Genomic DNA, 13,355 nt, shown 5'->3' on the forward strand with positions numbered 1-13,355 from the left:
ATTAAAATCTTGCTTGAGTGCCTTTGCTTTTTGCTGGTATTATAGTCAATTAGTATCTTAATTCAGTATATTATTTCATGGAAAAATGAATTAACTACTGAGCTCATGAATGTAGTTTCGTAGAAAGTCTTTCAAAACAGTTCCTTAGTCAGGGAAGGGACTAAAGGGGTGTCCGGTGCCACCTGAAGGGAGCACTAGGGTGGTTAGTCTTGGTCTTTTCATTCTTACCACTGACTGGAAGTGGAAGGTTTGCCAGAAGTGTCCTTCATACATGCTGTTCTCTATTGTGGAATAGATGGGAAAGGGACTTGGAGGGCATGTGGAAGGACTGTGTGACAGTGACAGCTGAGGGTTAGCATCTTAGACCTCGGCTGCCCTCTCCCCCTCACACTTCTCAGAAGAGATTTACATTTACAGCCTCCCCTTCATTCTTTCATAGTCATACCTCTCTTCACTTGCCTCCTACCATATCTGGTAAGTCCTGTTGATTTTTCTCCTGAGATGAGAGGAGAAATCACCTCCAGAATTTGGAATAGGATCACTCTGTGAAGGAAACTCTGGGACCCTTGGATAAAAAATTGTTCCCTCAAGGCCGGGCGTGGTGGCTCACGCCTGTAATCCTAGCACTCTGGGAGGCCGAGGCAGGCGGATTGCTCAAGGTCAGGAGTTTGAAACCACCCTGAACAAGAGCGAGACCCGTATCTACTATAAATAGAAATTAATTGGCCAACTAATATATATAGAAAAAATTAGCCAGGCATGGTGGCACATGCCAGTAGTCCCAGCTACTTGGGAGGCTGAGGCAGGAGGATTGCTTGAGCCCAGGAGTTTGAGGTTGCTGTGAGCTAGGCTGATGCCATGGCACTCACTCAAGCCTGGGCACCAAAGTGAGACTCTGTCTCAAAAAAAAAAAAAAAAAAAATTGTTCCCTCAAAGTTCTCAATAAAAGGTGAATATGAAGGTGTCCTGGGGAGTGACCCTGAATTCTTCCTTAGCACCACAAACAGGAAACCCAGTCCTGCCTAGAGGCCAGCCTGGTCATCTCCAAAGAAGAAGAGTGTCCTTGGGTTCCAGCCACCCTGTGTTGCTCCTCACCCCATAAAGAATTTCTCCATATTACCCATCTTGAAGGACCTGGACTAGGTTTTATTAAAGGAACTAACAGATTTCCTTATACCTTGAGACACTGAAAACATAGGAGTCAACTCATAATGGACCAGATTAACAACCTGTAGAAATAATTTACCATAAAAGATGGTTTATTTTTAAGTTGCTGATGTTCAGTCACAGTGGCTAAGGTCTGGTCAGAGGAAAAAACAACTGAAGTTTAGAGAGACCTAAACGTACCAAGCCTGGCTGAAGAAAGAATGAGTAACCAAGAGCAAATGGTCTGCCTAGGGCTTAGAAAAGGGTAATCCAAAGAGCAAAGTCAGGGTTCTCCAGAGAACCTATAATAGAATCTATTTTCATTTTTTATTTTATTTAAAAAAATGTTTTTGAGATAGGGTCTCTCTCTGTTGCCCAGGCTAGTGTATTGTGACATCATAGCTCACTGCAACGTCAAACTCCTGGGCTCAAGCAATCTTCCCCCTTTAGCTTCCCAAGTAGTTGAGGCTACAGGCATACACCACCATGCCTGGCTAATTTTTATTTTAATTTCTTGTAGAGATAGGTCTCAATATGTTGCCCAGGCTGGTCTTGAACTCCTGGCCTCAAGCAATCCTCCTGTGTCAGCCTCCCACAGTGCTGGAATTACAAGTGTGAAGCACTGCACCTGACCAGAACATGTTTTTATATAGATTGTATTTTAAGGTATTGGCTGATGTGACTGTGGGGGCTGGCAAGTCTAAAATCTGTAGGGCAGGCCAGCAGTCTGACAATAGGCAGTAGTGATGCTGCAGTTTTGAGGTTTTGAGGCAGAATGTCTTCTCTAGGAAACCTGTTTCTGCTTTTAAGGTATTAAGGCATTGAATGAGACCTACCCACATTATCAAGGTAATCTCCTTTATTTAAAGTCAGCTGACAGTAGATGTCAACCACATCTATAGAACAATTTCACTGCAATATCTAGATTACTGGTTTTAATTTTGTTCCTTCTTCTTTTTTCCTTTTTTTAAGAGATGGAGTCTTGAGCCAAGCACAGTTGCTCATCCTATCCTCTACAAAAATATCCTGTCTCTACAGAAACTAAAACTAAAAAAAAAAAAAAAAAAAAAAAGATGAGCATGGTGGCACACACCTGTAGTCCCAGCTACTGAGGCAGGAGGATTACTTGAGCCCAGGAATTAGAGGCTGCAGTGAGCTATGATTGCACCACTGCACTCCAGCCTGGGAAACAGAGCAAGACCTTGTCTCTTCAAAAAAGAGGGAAGGCCGGGGCGCGGTGGCTCACGCCTGTAATCCTAGCACTCTGGGAGGCCGAGGCGGGCGGATTGCTCGAGGTTGGGAGTTCGAAACCATCCTGAGCGAGACCCCGTCTCTACTAAAAATAGAAAGAAATTAATTGACCAACTAAAAATATATATACAAAAAAAAAAAAATTAGCCGGGCATGGTGGTGCATGCCTGTAGTCCCAGCTACTTGGGAGGCTGAGGCAGGAGGATCGCTTGAGCCCAGGAGTTTGAGGTTGCTGTGAGCTAGGCTGATGCCACGGCACTCACTCTAGCCAGGGCAACAAAAGTGAGACTCTGTCTCAAAAAAAAAAGAGGGAGAAAGAGAGAGATATGGGTGGGGCGGGGTGGGGGTGTCTCCCTATGTTGCCCAGGCTGGCCTTGAACTCCTGGACTCAAGGGATACTCTTGCCTCAGTCTCCGAGTAGCTGGGACTACAGGCGCACACCTCTGTGCCAGGCTTAGATGAGTGTTTGATTAAATATCTGGGTAGTATAGGCCAGCCAAGTTGACACATTAAACTAACCAGCACACAAGGTATTCTAGTCTTCATCCAGCCCTAACCTGTTTGAAACAGACACTAAAGTGGGGATATGAGTTAGGTCACTGGAGAGAGGGGCTACATTGGGGGCAGGAACAAGCCCTGGTTGCAAGCTCTTTCCATAAAACAGGAGCTTTGAAACTTTATTAGGTACCAGATGTGATTTCTAAGCACTCTGCTTAGAAAGTCATTTAATTATCACAGCAAACTTCTGATGTAAGCAGTATTACTGCCTCCATGTTACACATGAGAAAACTAAGTAAGGTGCAGAGAGATCAGGTAACTTATGCAAGTCATCAAGTTGTAAGTTGAAGAGCCTTGGCATGAACCCAGGCAGTTTGGCTACAGAATATGTGGTCCTCAGACCCTCTGATGTCCTAGGTCCAAACATATACCCTCCAAGCTACATCATGTTTGTGGATTTGGCTTCCCTGGTTCCTTGACTCTGGAAAGAGGATGCCCTATATGTCAAATGAGAATCCCCATGGGCATGGTGGCTCACACCTGTAATCCTAGCTCTTTGGGAGGCCAAGGTGGAAGGATTGCTTGAGGTCAGGAGTTTGAGACCAGCCTCAGCAAGAGTGAGACCCCATCTCTACAAAAAAATAGAAAAATTATTTGAGTGTAGTGGTGTGTGCCAGTAGTCCCAGCTACTACTCAGGAGGCTGAGACAGGAGGATCGCTTGAGCCCAGGAGTTTGAGGCTTCAGTGAGTTATGATGATGCCATTGCACTCTAGCTCCAGCAAGAGAGCAAGACCCTGTGAGGGCAGGGGGAAGAGTATCCCAGCCTCTGGAAAGTGCTATCCTTGACATTGGCAATGTAGTTTATTTTATTATTATTATTATTATTATTTTGAGACAGAGTCTTACTCTGTTGTCTGGGCTACAGTGCCATGGCATCAGCCTAGCTCACAGCAACCTCAAACTCCTGGGCTCAAGTAATCCTTCTACCTCAGCCTCCCGAGAAGCTGGGACTACAGGTCTACGCCACCATACCCAGCTAATTTTTTCTATATACTTTTAGTTGACCAATTAATTTCTTTCTATTTTTAGTGGAGATGGGGTCTCACTCTTGCTCAAGCTGGTTTCGAACTTCTGACCTTGAGCAATCCACCCAGCTTGGCCTCCCAGAGTGCTAGGATTACAGGCGTGAGCCACCGTACCCAGTCTTATTATTTTTTTTTGAGACAGAGTCTCACTTTGTTGCCCCAGCTAGAGTGAGTGCCATGGCGTCAGCCTAGCTCACAGCAACCTCAATCTCCTGGGCTCAAGCAATCCTACTGCCTCATCCCCCCGAGTACCTGGAACTACAGGCATGTGCCACTATGCCTGGCTAATATTTTGTATATATATTTTTAGTTGGTCCATTAATTTCTTTCTATTTTTAGTAGAGACGAGGTTTCGATCAGGCTGGTTTCAAACTCCCGACCTCGAGCAATCCACCCGCCTCAGCCTCCCAGAGTGCTAGGATTACAGGCGTGAGCCACCATGCCCGGTCTTGGCAATGTAGTTTAAATACTGGTCTCCGGTGAGGGCATTCCAGAGATTTGGAGCCATATGGAGACTGCTAACAAATGGAGGCTCTGGGCCTACAAAGCTAGGGGCAGGCCCTCAGCCTGAAGACCTCACCAGTGTCTTGCCATCTGCGAGACCAGCCAGCACGGCCCATTGGCATCTCTCCCCTGCACTGGCCTGTCCTGCCCCACTCAAGTCCTCATTTTGGGCCCCTGCAAATTGTTCTTACTGCCCCTCCTCCCATCTTCTATACCACTGCCAGATCAATTTTCATGATGATTCTGATTTGCTTTTCATAAGTACTTTGTAATTTTCACTTCTTTTTGTCATTTCTCTGTTCAGAACACTTCAGGTCACCCCACTGCATACCAAACATGGTCTATGTGGTTTAGCTGTGGATTCAATCCCTCAGTGTGCAGCTTCCCTTTCCAACCTTTCCCCCACCACTTACATCCTCTACTCACCCTGAGCTGCACCCTGATGGTCTTAGCCCCATTTGCATGCTTTCCTATGCTTGTTACTGTTCTATCCATGTAACAAACACTCTTTTGCTCCTAAAATCCTATTGTCTTTGAGGCTCACCTCAAATTCTGCTTTGCCATTATCATTATAGCTAGAAAAGGTCTTGCTATCATTTAAATCTCTAGAAACACTTTGTTACAAGTTCTTTTTTTTTTTTTTTTTTGAGACAGAGTCTCACTTTGTTGCCCAGGCTAGAGTGAGTGCCGTGGTGTCAGCCTAGCTCACAGCAACCTCAAACTCCTGGGCTCAGGCAATCTTCCTGCCTCAGCCTCCCGAGTAGCTGGGACTACAGGCAAGCGCCACCATGCCTGGCTAATTTTTTCTATATATATATTAGTTGGCCAATTAATTTGTTTCTATTTATAGTAGAGACCGGGTCTCGCTCTTGCTCAGGCTGGTTTCAAACTCCTGATCTCGAGCAATCCGCCCGCCTCGGCCTCCCAGAGTGCTAGGATTACAGGCGTGAGCCACCGCGCCCGGCCTGTTACAAGTTCTTTAAGGTGCTTGCCAGGCAGGCCTTGAAGTGTCATCACAGTACTAGGAAGTATGTTTGATCCTATCTACGACATCAGAGGCTCTTGGAGGGGAAAAGGTTGTAAAGCAGGTGTTCTCAACCTTCTTTAGTCTCAGGGCTGCTTTACTTGATTAACACTATTTGAGGGCTCCAAATGGCTTTTGTTTTGTTTTTGAGTCAGAGTCTCACTTTGTTGCCCAGGCTAGAGTGAGTGCCGTGGTGTCAGCCTAGCTCACAGCAACCTCAAACTCCTGGGCTCAAGCGATCCTTCTGCCTCAGCCTCCCGAGTAGCTGGGACTACAGGCATGCACCACCATGCCCAGCTAATTTTTTCTATATATATTAGTTGGGCAATTAATTTATTTCTATTTATAGTAGAGATGGGGGTCTCGCTCTTGCTCAGGCTGGTTTCAAACTCCTGACCTCGAGCAATCCACCTGCCTCGGCCTCCCAGAGCACTAGGATTACAGGCGTGAGCCACCACGCCTGGCCTCCAAATGGCTTTTGTTTATTAGAGTTTTATCTATTGCTATTTCCCATATTAAAAATTAAACCTGAGAAAATTTTAAAATATTTGCTTCTTAATTCACTTCCTTTTCCTTAGAGATAAGGTCTTGCTCTGTTGCCCAGGTTGGAGTACAGCAGTGCCATGATAGCTCACTGTAGCCTTGAATTCCTGGGCTCACGTGATGCTCCTGCCTCAGCCTCCCAACTTACAAGTGTGAGCCACCTATGAATTAATCCAGCCCTATTAATTCATTTTTTAAAAGCCCTTTGCATGTTAACATAAACAATACAGCTTAATGAAAAATAACTGTATTTTCCAAAACAAAAAAAATTTGTTTGAGAAGAGTGGCATTGTTTTATATTTTGGCAAATCTCCTTGATGTCTGGCTTAATAGAAGACAACTGGATTCTTGTATCTGCTTCTCTCTGCAGTGATATGTGGCTTAGGTTGAGGTAAATGAAGAGAGTCTGTACTCACAGACATGCAAGAGGTCCTTGGACCACATTTTGGGAAACGCTGTCATAAAAGAGAAAGTACTGACTGGGAATCAGAAGAACTGCATTCTTATTTCTGGCCCTTTCATTTAATTGATACATGACTTTGTTCCAGACACACAACCTCTGTTTTCTCGTCTATAAAATAGGTATGTTTACCTATTTTATATTTACCTATATTTAACTATTTTATAGGTATATTTACCTATTATATAGGTATATTTACCTCACAAGATTATGTGCTAAGGATTAAGTGAAGTAATATATTTAAAGTGCCCGGCATGTGGTAGAGTTTGATAAATATTGGCCTCATGAGCAGGATTATTGCTATGAGGCAAGAGTAATTGCTGAAGGTTGGACAACAATAGATGCCTACAAAGAAGGAGGAGTGCCTTGGTTAGGCCTTCAAAAGAAAGGACATAAACAAGCAGAAAAACCAAAGACAGGTTACAGGTTTTATGTATTTTCTTTTCTTTCTTTCTTTCTTTTTGTTTTTTTTTTAGAGACGAGGTCTCACTATGTTGCCCAGGCTAGTCTCCAAGTGCAGGACTCAAGCAATCCTCCCACCTTAGCCTCCTGAGTACCTGGGACTACAGGAGTGCCACAGTGCGTGCCACTGTGGCTGGCAACACATTTTTTAAAATGTTGTCCCTGTAATATAAACAAGCTCATGATACAAAATTTGGAAAATACGATTTTTTCCACATAGTTGAAGTCATTCTGTATGCAAAATTTGTAATCTGTGTCACTTAATGGCATATCATGAATATTTCTCAATGTTATTAAATTTTCTTTGACAACATTGATTTTAACGGCTGCTTAAGATTTCATTGCATGGATGATTTATTTAACCATATCCCTATAGGATATCTAAATTGTTGTTTTACATTTTTTGTAATTATAAAAAATGCTACACTAAGCATTTCTCTTAATTAATCTTTGTCCCAGTTTGTTAAGATTGTCTAGGCTAGCTTTCTAAAAGGCAAATTATAGATGATATGTCTTATGGTTAAGATCAAAGGCTCTGGAATCACTTGACCTAGGTTTGCACCCCATCTAACACCCTTCTTTGGAGGGCAAGTCACTTAACCTCTTTAAGCCTTAGTTCTTTCACCTATGTAAGAATAACACTTCTTATCTCACAGGGTTCTTGTGAAGATTTAGGGTCCTTGTGAATGCAAAGTGCTTTACATAGAACCTGACACAATATACGAACTCCATAAATGTTAACTGTCATTATTATCACAAATTAAGTTCATATACATATATATATGTATATATATATATATTTTTTTTTTGTTTTTTAAAGAGACAGGATCTTGCTATGCAGTTCGGGACTCAAACTCCTGGGCTCAAGCCATCCTGCTGCCATAGGCTCCCCTGGGTAGCTGGCACCACCGTGCCTGGCTTTAAGTTTGTATATTTAATCATACCCATGTATACACATACAACTGGTCTGTTTCTGGGGCATTGGTTTGGCTCTTTTATTCTGTCTATTCTTATACTAACTGCAATTATAACCCTTTATCTTTATATTACTTGTTTCATAATGAGTTTGAGGTAAAGAGCTAAAAATATAGACAGTTCTCTTTTTTTCCTCTGTGTTTGCTTTTCTCATCTGATTTTTATTGCAGATGAACAGTAGAATTATTTTATCAAGTAACAAAAGATTCCATTAGAACTGTGATTGAATGTTGTAAAAGTGAAATTAATTTGGTAAAAATTGACATCTTTATAAGATTCATTTTTTTCTAAGATTATGGCTTATTTCTCCATTTTTCAGTCTTCTATCTTTCTACAGAATTTTATAATTTTCTTAATATAGGTGTCTCATATTTTTCAGCAAGCATACAACTAAGTATTTTATGGTGATGTTACTATCAACATTGTGAATGGGGAAAATACTAATCACAATAACTAATATATATTGAAGGCTTATTATGTGCAGGGTAGATTCTAAGTACTTTACTATATTACTAATTACTACACTATATTAACTAATTTAATCCTCATAACAACTTTATAAGAACTATTATTTACATTCTCATTTTGTGGATGAGCAAACTGAAGTCAGAGTAACAGGTTAGGGTCAGATGGTTAGTAAATGGATGAACAGGGCTTTAACCTCTTGCCATCTGTCTTAGTAGGCCATGCTCTTAACTATCATATTATTGGGATATTTTTTTTTTTTTTTTTTTTTTGAGACAGAGTCTCACTTTGTTGTCCAGGCTAGAGTGAGTGCTGTGGCGTCAGCCTAGCTCACAGCAACCTCAAACTCCTGGGCTTGAGTGATCCTTCTGCCTCAGCCTCCCGAGTAGCTGGGACTACAGGCATGCGCCACCATGCCCGGCTAATTTTTTTTATATATATATCAGTTGGCCAATTAATTTCTTTCTATTTATAGTAGAGACGGGGTCTCGCTCTTGCTCAGGCTGGTTTTGAACTCCTGACCTTGAGCAATCCGCCCGCCTCGGCCTCCCAAGAGCTAGGATTACAGGCGTGAGCCACAGCGCCCGGCCTTATTGGGATATTTTTACTAATTATGTCTTCTAACTTAGTAGATAAGAAGGCTACAGATTTATTTTATATTTATCTTGTGTCAAGTAGCTTCTCTGTATTCTATTTTTAATCCTTATCATTCTAAAATTGATTCCCATGGATTTTCTATGTATACAATCATATCATCTGCAAATGATGATACATTTGCCTCTCCCTTTCCAAAAATTATAACCTCTTTTTTTCTATTTCTAGTCTCCTTATATTGGATTTTTCAGAATAATATTAAATAACTCAGTGATGAAACTAGACATTCTTGTTTATCTTTACATAAGTTGCTAACTTCATATTAATATATACACATATATGAAGAATATTAAGAGTATTAAGAATGTTCATAGAAAATGCAATTGACTTACCATGTCCTCTTCTTTGACAAATAAAAATGGTCAAATGTTTTTCTTTTTTGGTTTATTTTTGATCTATCATATAAATAAATTTCCTAACACCTAACTTTGTGTTAATTGTTGGGATAAACCCTAATTAGTTATGTTACTTTTTTTTTTGAGACAGAGTCTCATGCCTGTGCTAGAGTGCTGTGGCATCAACCTAGCTCACAGCAACCTCAAACTCCTGGGCTCAAGTGATCCTCCTGTATCAGCCTCCCGAGTAGCTGGGACTACAGGCATGCGGCACCATGCCCAGCTAATTTTTTCTATATATTTTTAGTTGTTTGGCTAATTTCTTTCTAGAAAGAGCGGGGGTCTGGCTCTTGCTCAGGCTGGTTTCAAACTCCTGACCTGAGTGATCCCCCTGCCTTGGCCTCCCAGGGTGCTAGGATTCTAGGCGTGAGCCACTGTGCCCAGGCCTGGTTATGTTATATAATTACTATGTTAAAATACTGTTAAGTTTTATTTATTAGTGCTAAATATTTTAGGATTTTTTTTTTTTTTTTTTTTTTTTGAGACAGAGTCTCGCTTTGTTGCCCAGGCTAGAGTGAGTGCCGTGGCGTCCTAGCTCACAGCAACCTCAAACTCCTGGGCTCGAGTGATCCTTCTGCCTCAGCCTCCCGGGTAGCTGGGACTACAGGCATGCGCCACCATGCCCGGCTAATTTTTTATATATATATCAGTTGGCCAATTAATTTCTTTCTATTTATAGTAGAGACGGGGTCTCGCTCTTGCTCAGGCTGGTTTTGAACTCCTGACCTTGAGCAATCCGCCCGCCTCGGCCTCCCAAGAGCTAGGATTACAGGCGTGAGCCACAGCGCCCGGCCAGGATTTTTACATTTATATCCATAAGTGAGGTTCTATAGCTTTTTTGGGTGCTACTTCTGACAGGTTGTGATGTTAAGTATGTTCTGGGTTCATAAATTGGGTAGTTTTCCATCTTTTTCTATGTTCAGAACAGTTACTGCTTTCTATTCATTTTGACAGATAAATACTGTATAATAGAGATGACAAGAAAGAGAATGCAAATCGGCACAGATTATTTTGCCTCAGTAACTCTGCCACTTTTGTAGCTGGAGGACAGCCTTGATTGTGAAGAAGCAATTTGGAGCAGTAGGAGGGTCAAACGGGCCATTATTGTGGTGTTGAAGAGAGTGGCTGGCTGGGCAGGCACTGAGGTGAACGAAGGCGGGCCTGAGGGGGGAGGCAAATTCTGAGGGAGGAGGCGAGCACAACACAAGGTGAAAAGAGGGTTTATGATAGGCTGCAGGTGTTTAAGCAAGGACAAAAAACAGAACCTAGTGGAAGAATTGGGCCTCAAGGTGAGGAATGCTGGCAGGCTCCCTGGGAGGATTATCTGGGAGAGGGTCCTCCCCTCCAAAAGTCTCCTGTGCTCTGGCCTATTGATCATGGGCTCCTGTTGGAGAGAGTAACATTATTTCTCACCTGGGGTATTTGCCCTTCTGTCCCACCATCTCCCTAACTTCACCTCAGCAAAGGCCTACATCCCACAGAACAAGTGATTCACATGTTTCTCAGCACACAGGTCGGCTGGAGGGCACAGCAGAGAGAACTGGAGTGTAAGATAGGCTTCACCACCTTTGACTTAATGGCTAGGGACAAGTCTTATTCAAAGTTCTCTGTTTTTCAATCCTTCCCTTCTCGCTCCTTTACAGCTAGCTTATATAGACAGACTCATGGCATAGGAAAGCACTGTAGGAAAGGCCTGAGCAATGTGGTATAGAATTACTGACGAATGTTTATCATCATGCTTGCCACAGAGTTGAGGCCATTTTGAATGAAAAAACAAAGACAACACACACACATGAAATTCAGCCAATGTAAACTTATTTTAAGGTCAGGCAGAAATTCTAGGCACTTTTCACATTAACCTTTTTGAAAATTATTTTAACTGATGGCAAAACTGACATTACTGTTTCATAGATTTTTTCCTCCCTCCCTCTCACCCATGAGAAGTTAGTTAACAACCAACAGAGCAGCCACCAGCTTGACATCAGGAGTGAGATGCCGGGAGCCCAGATGGTCCACAACCTAGATTATTAGCTGCTAAAGAAGAAACAACATCTAACAAGTCTTCTGTGAATGCACAACCGGGGCAGAGAACAGGCAGGCCTCCTCGACAACTCTTTTTCTCTCTCTCTTAAAATGCCAGTGGAGCACTCACCCACTTCCTATGGACAACCACCCACTGAAAAGACTTGCAGGGAAGAATTCCAAATAAATTCTATACATACTCCACTCTAACGGAGGGGGTGCATAGTGACTTCCTTCCAAACAGTACAGTACTGAAGGCTGGGGTGGGAGAAGGGGAGCAGGAGGGAGCGAATCACTTTACAGTGGATAAAGCCAACATCAACAGCCATAAATCATGTTGATAGTATGTACCCTTGATATGACGTGATGAAAATGGCACTTTACCTCTGTGATTTTCCTTCTCAAAACGCATAACCCCGGTTTAACCATAATCATCAGACAAATGCCAACAGAGGGGGCATCCTAAAATATACCTGATGAATACTCATCAAAACTATCAAGGTCATCAAAAACAAGAAACATATGAGAAACTGTCACAGCCAAGAGGAGCCTAAGGAGACATGACAACTAAATATAATACGATATCCTGCATGGGATCCTGGAGCAGAAAAAGGTCTGGCAGTGGCAATGATAATAATGATGCTGATAATGGACAAAAGCACATCCAACCCTGAAGGCAGGGTTCATGGTACATTATCTTAGTTCTTTGGTTTTCCGACTTTCATCCTTTTGGGGCACTTACTTTGTACCCAGGGTTCCCCAGAGTTTATCCTATACACACCCTTTCCTGTTTCCTAGGGCTCTGTCCCCCCATGGGCCATGGTGATCTCATTCTATCTCAGTGCTTTCAGTCACTAGCTTTGTTCTGCCGACTTCCCAATCTGGTTTAGATCACTGTTCATCCAACTTTCTGTTACACAGCGCCCCCTAGACGTCCAATTCAGCATGACCAAACCCAAACCCTGATAATCCCTAACTCATTTCTTGTCTCGTTCACTGTGTGGACAGAAGCCTAGGCATCACCCCTGACGTCTCTTTCTCATGGCCCCCCTGCCAGTCATCCCTGGTTTCTGTCAATGTCTCCGCATAGTGCCTCGTGTACTGTGTTCTTCTCTCCGTCCTCGCTTCTGGGCCCTTAACACCAGTTGGCTCCCTGCCTTCAGGTTGTTTCCATTTCCCTCCCTAGGTCTTTCTTTGCTTTGTTCTTTTCCCTCATTTCTGTAACAGATGTTGACATGGAAAAATGTAGATCCTCTCAGATCTCTGCCAGGCAATTTCATGACTCCTGCCCATTGTCATCCCTCACCATTAATTCCTTTTCTCTATCTTGAGGTGTGTGTGTGGTTAGGCGTTTATGTACATCATTTTAGACAGAGAATCACTAGGAATTAGTGGCTGAATTACCACAGTGTATTTAAAAATAAAACATAGGCGACAAAGTCCATTTTAATAGCACCAGCCATTAACCTAGTTTTCTGTGTTCTTATGGACCTAAGTAATGACCCAAGAAACACCTCTGAAGAGGGAGACGGGAAAAGCTGACAAAACATGGCTGCAGAACTCAGTCAACTTTAGACCTAAAGATGACAGCATCAGAAGATAATGAAGAAACTTTGAACACTGAAGGTAAAGACAGAGTAGAAAATGTTGATTGCGACCATTTATGTTGCATGAGGAGAAAATGTGATTACAACCATTTATATTGCATGAAGATGCCACACGAAAAGAACAGCTGTCTCACCGAGCCAGCCAGGAGTCGAACCTGGAATCTTCTGATCCGTAGTCAGACGCGTTATCCATTGCGCCACTGGCCCTGAGACGACAGTGGTTCTTTCAGTGATAATATTTCAAGGTTATACTGCAGGGTTTC

General features: G+C 42.6%; 1 protein-coding gene and 1 non-coding gene across 2 annotated transcripts in view; both read right to left on the reverse strand.

Moving 5' to 3' along the window:
• The window catches only part of LOC142871489 (small ribosomal subunit protein uS14-like), a 399,345-nt gene that overhangs the window by 168,585 nt on the left and 217,405 nt on the right, over positions 1–13,355 (reverse strand). The gene's annotated exons all lie outside the window — the stretch shown is intronic.
• On the reverse strand, positions 13,227–13,299 carry TRNAR-ACG (transfer RNA arginine (anticodon ACG)). The gene has a single exon. It is a non-coding gene; the product is annotated as a tRNA-Arg (tRNA).

Source organism: Microcebus murinus, chromosome 6, assembly GCF_040939455.1.
Source record: "Microcebus murinus isolate Inina chromosome 6, M.murinus_Inina_mat1.0, whole genome shotgun sequence".
NCBI classification, from domain to species: Eukaryota; Metazoa; Chordata; class Mammalia; order Primates; family Cheirogaleidae; genus Microcebus; species Microcebus murinus.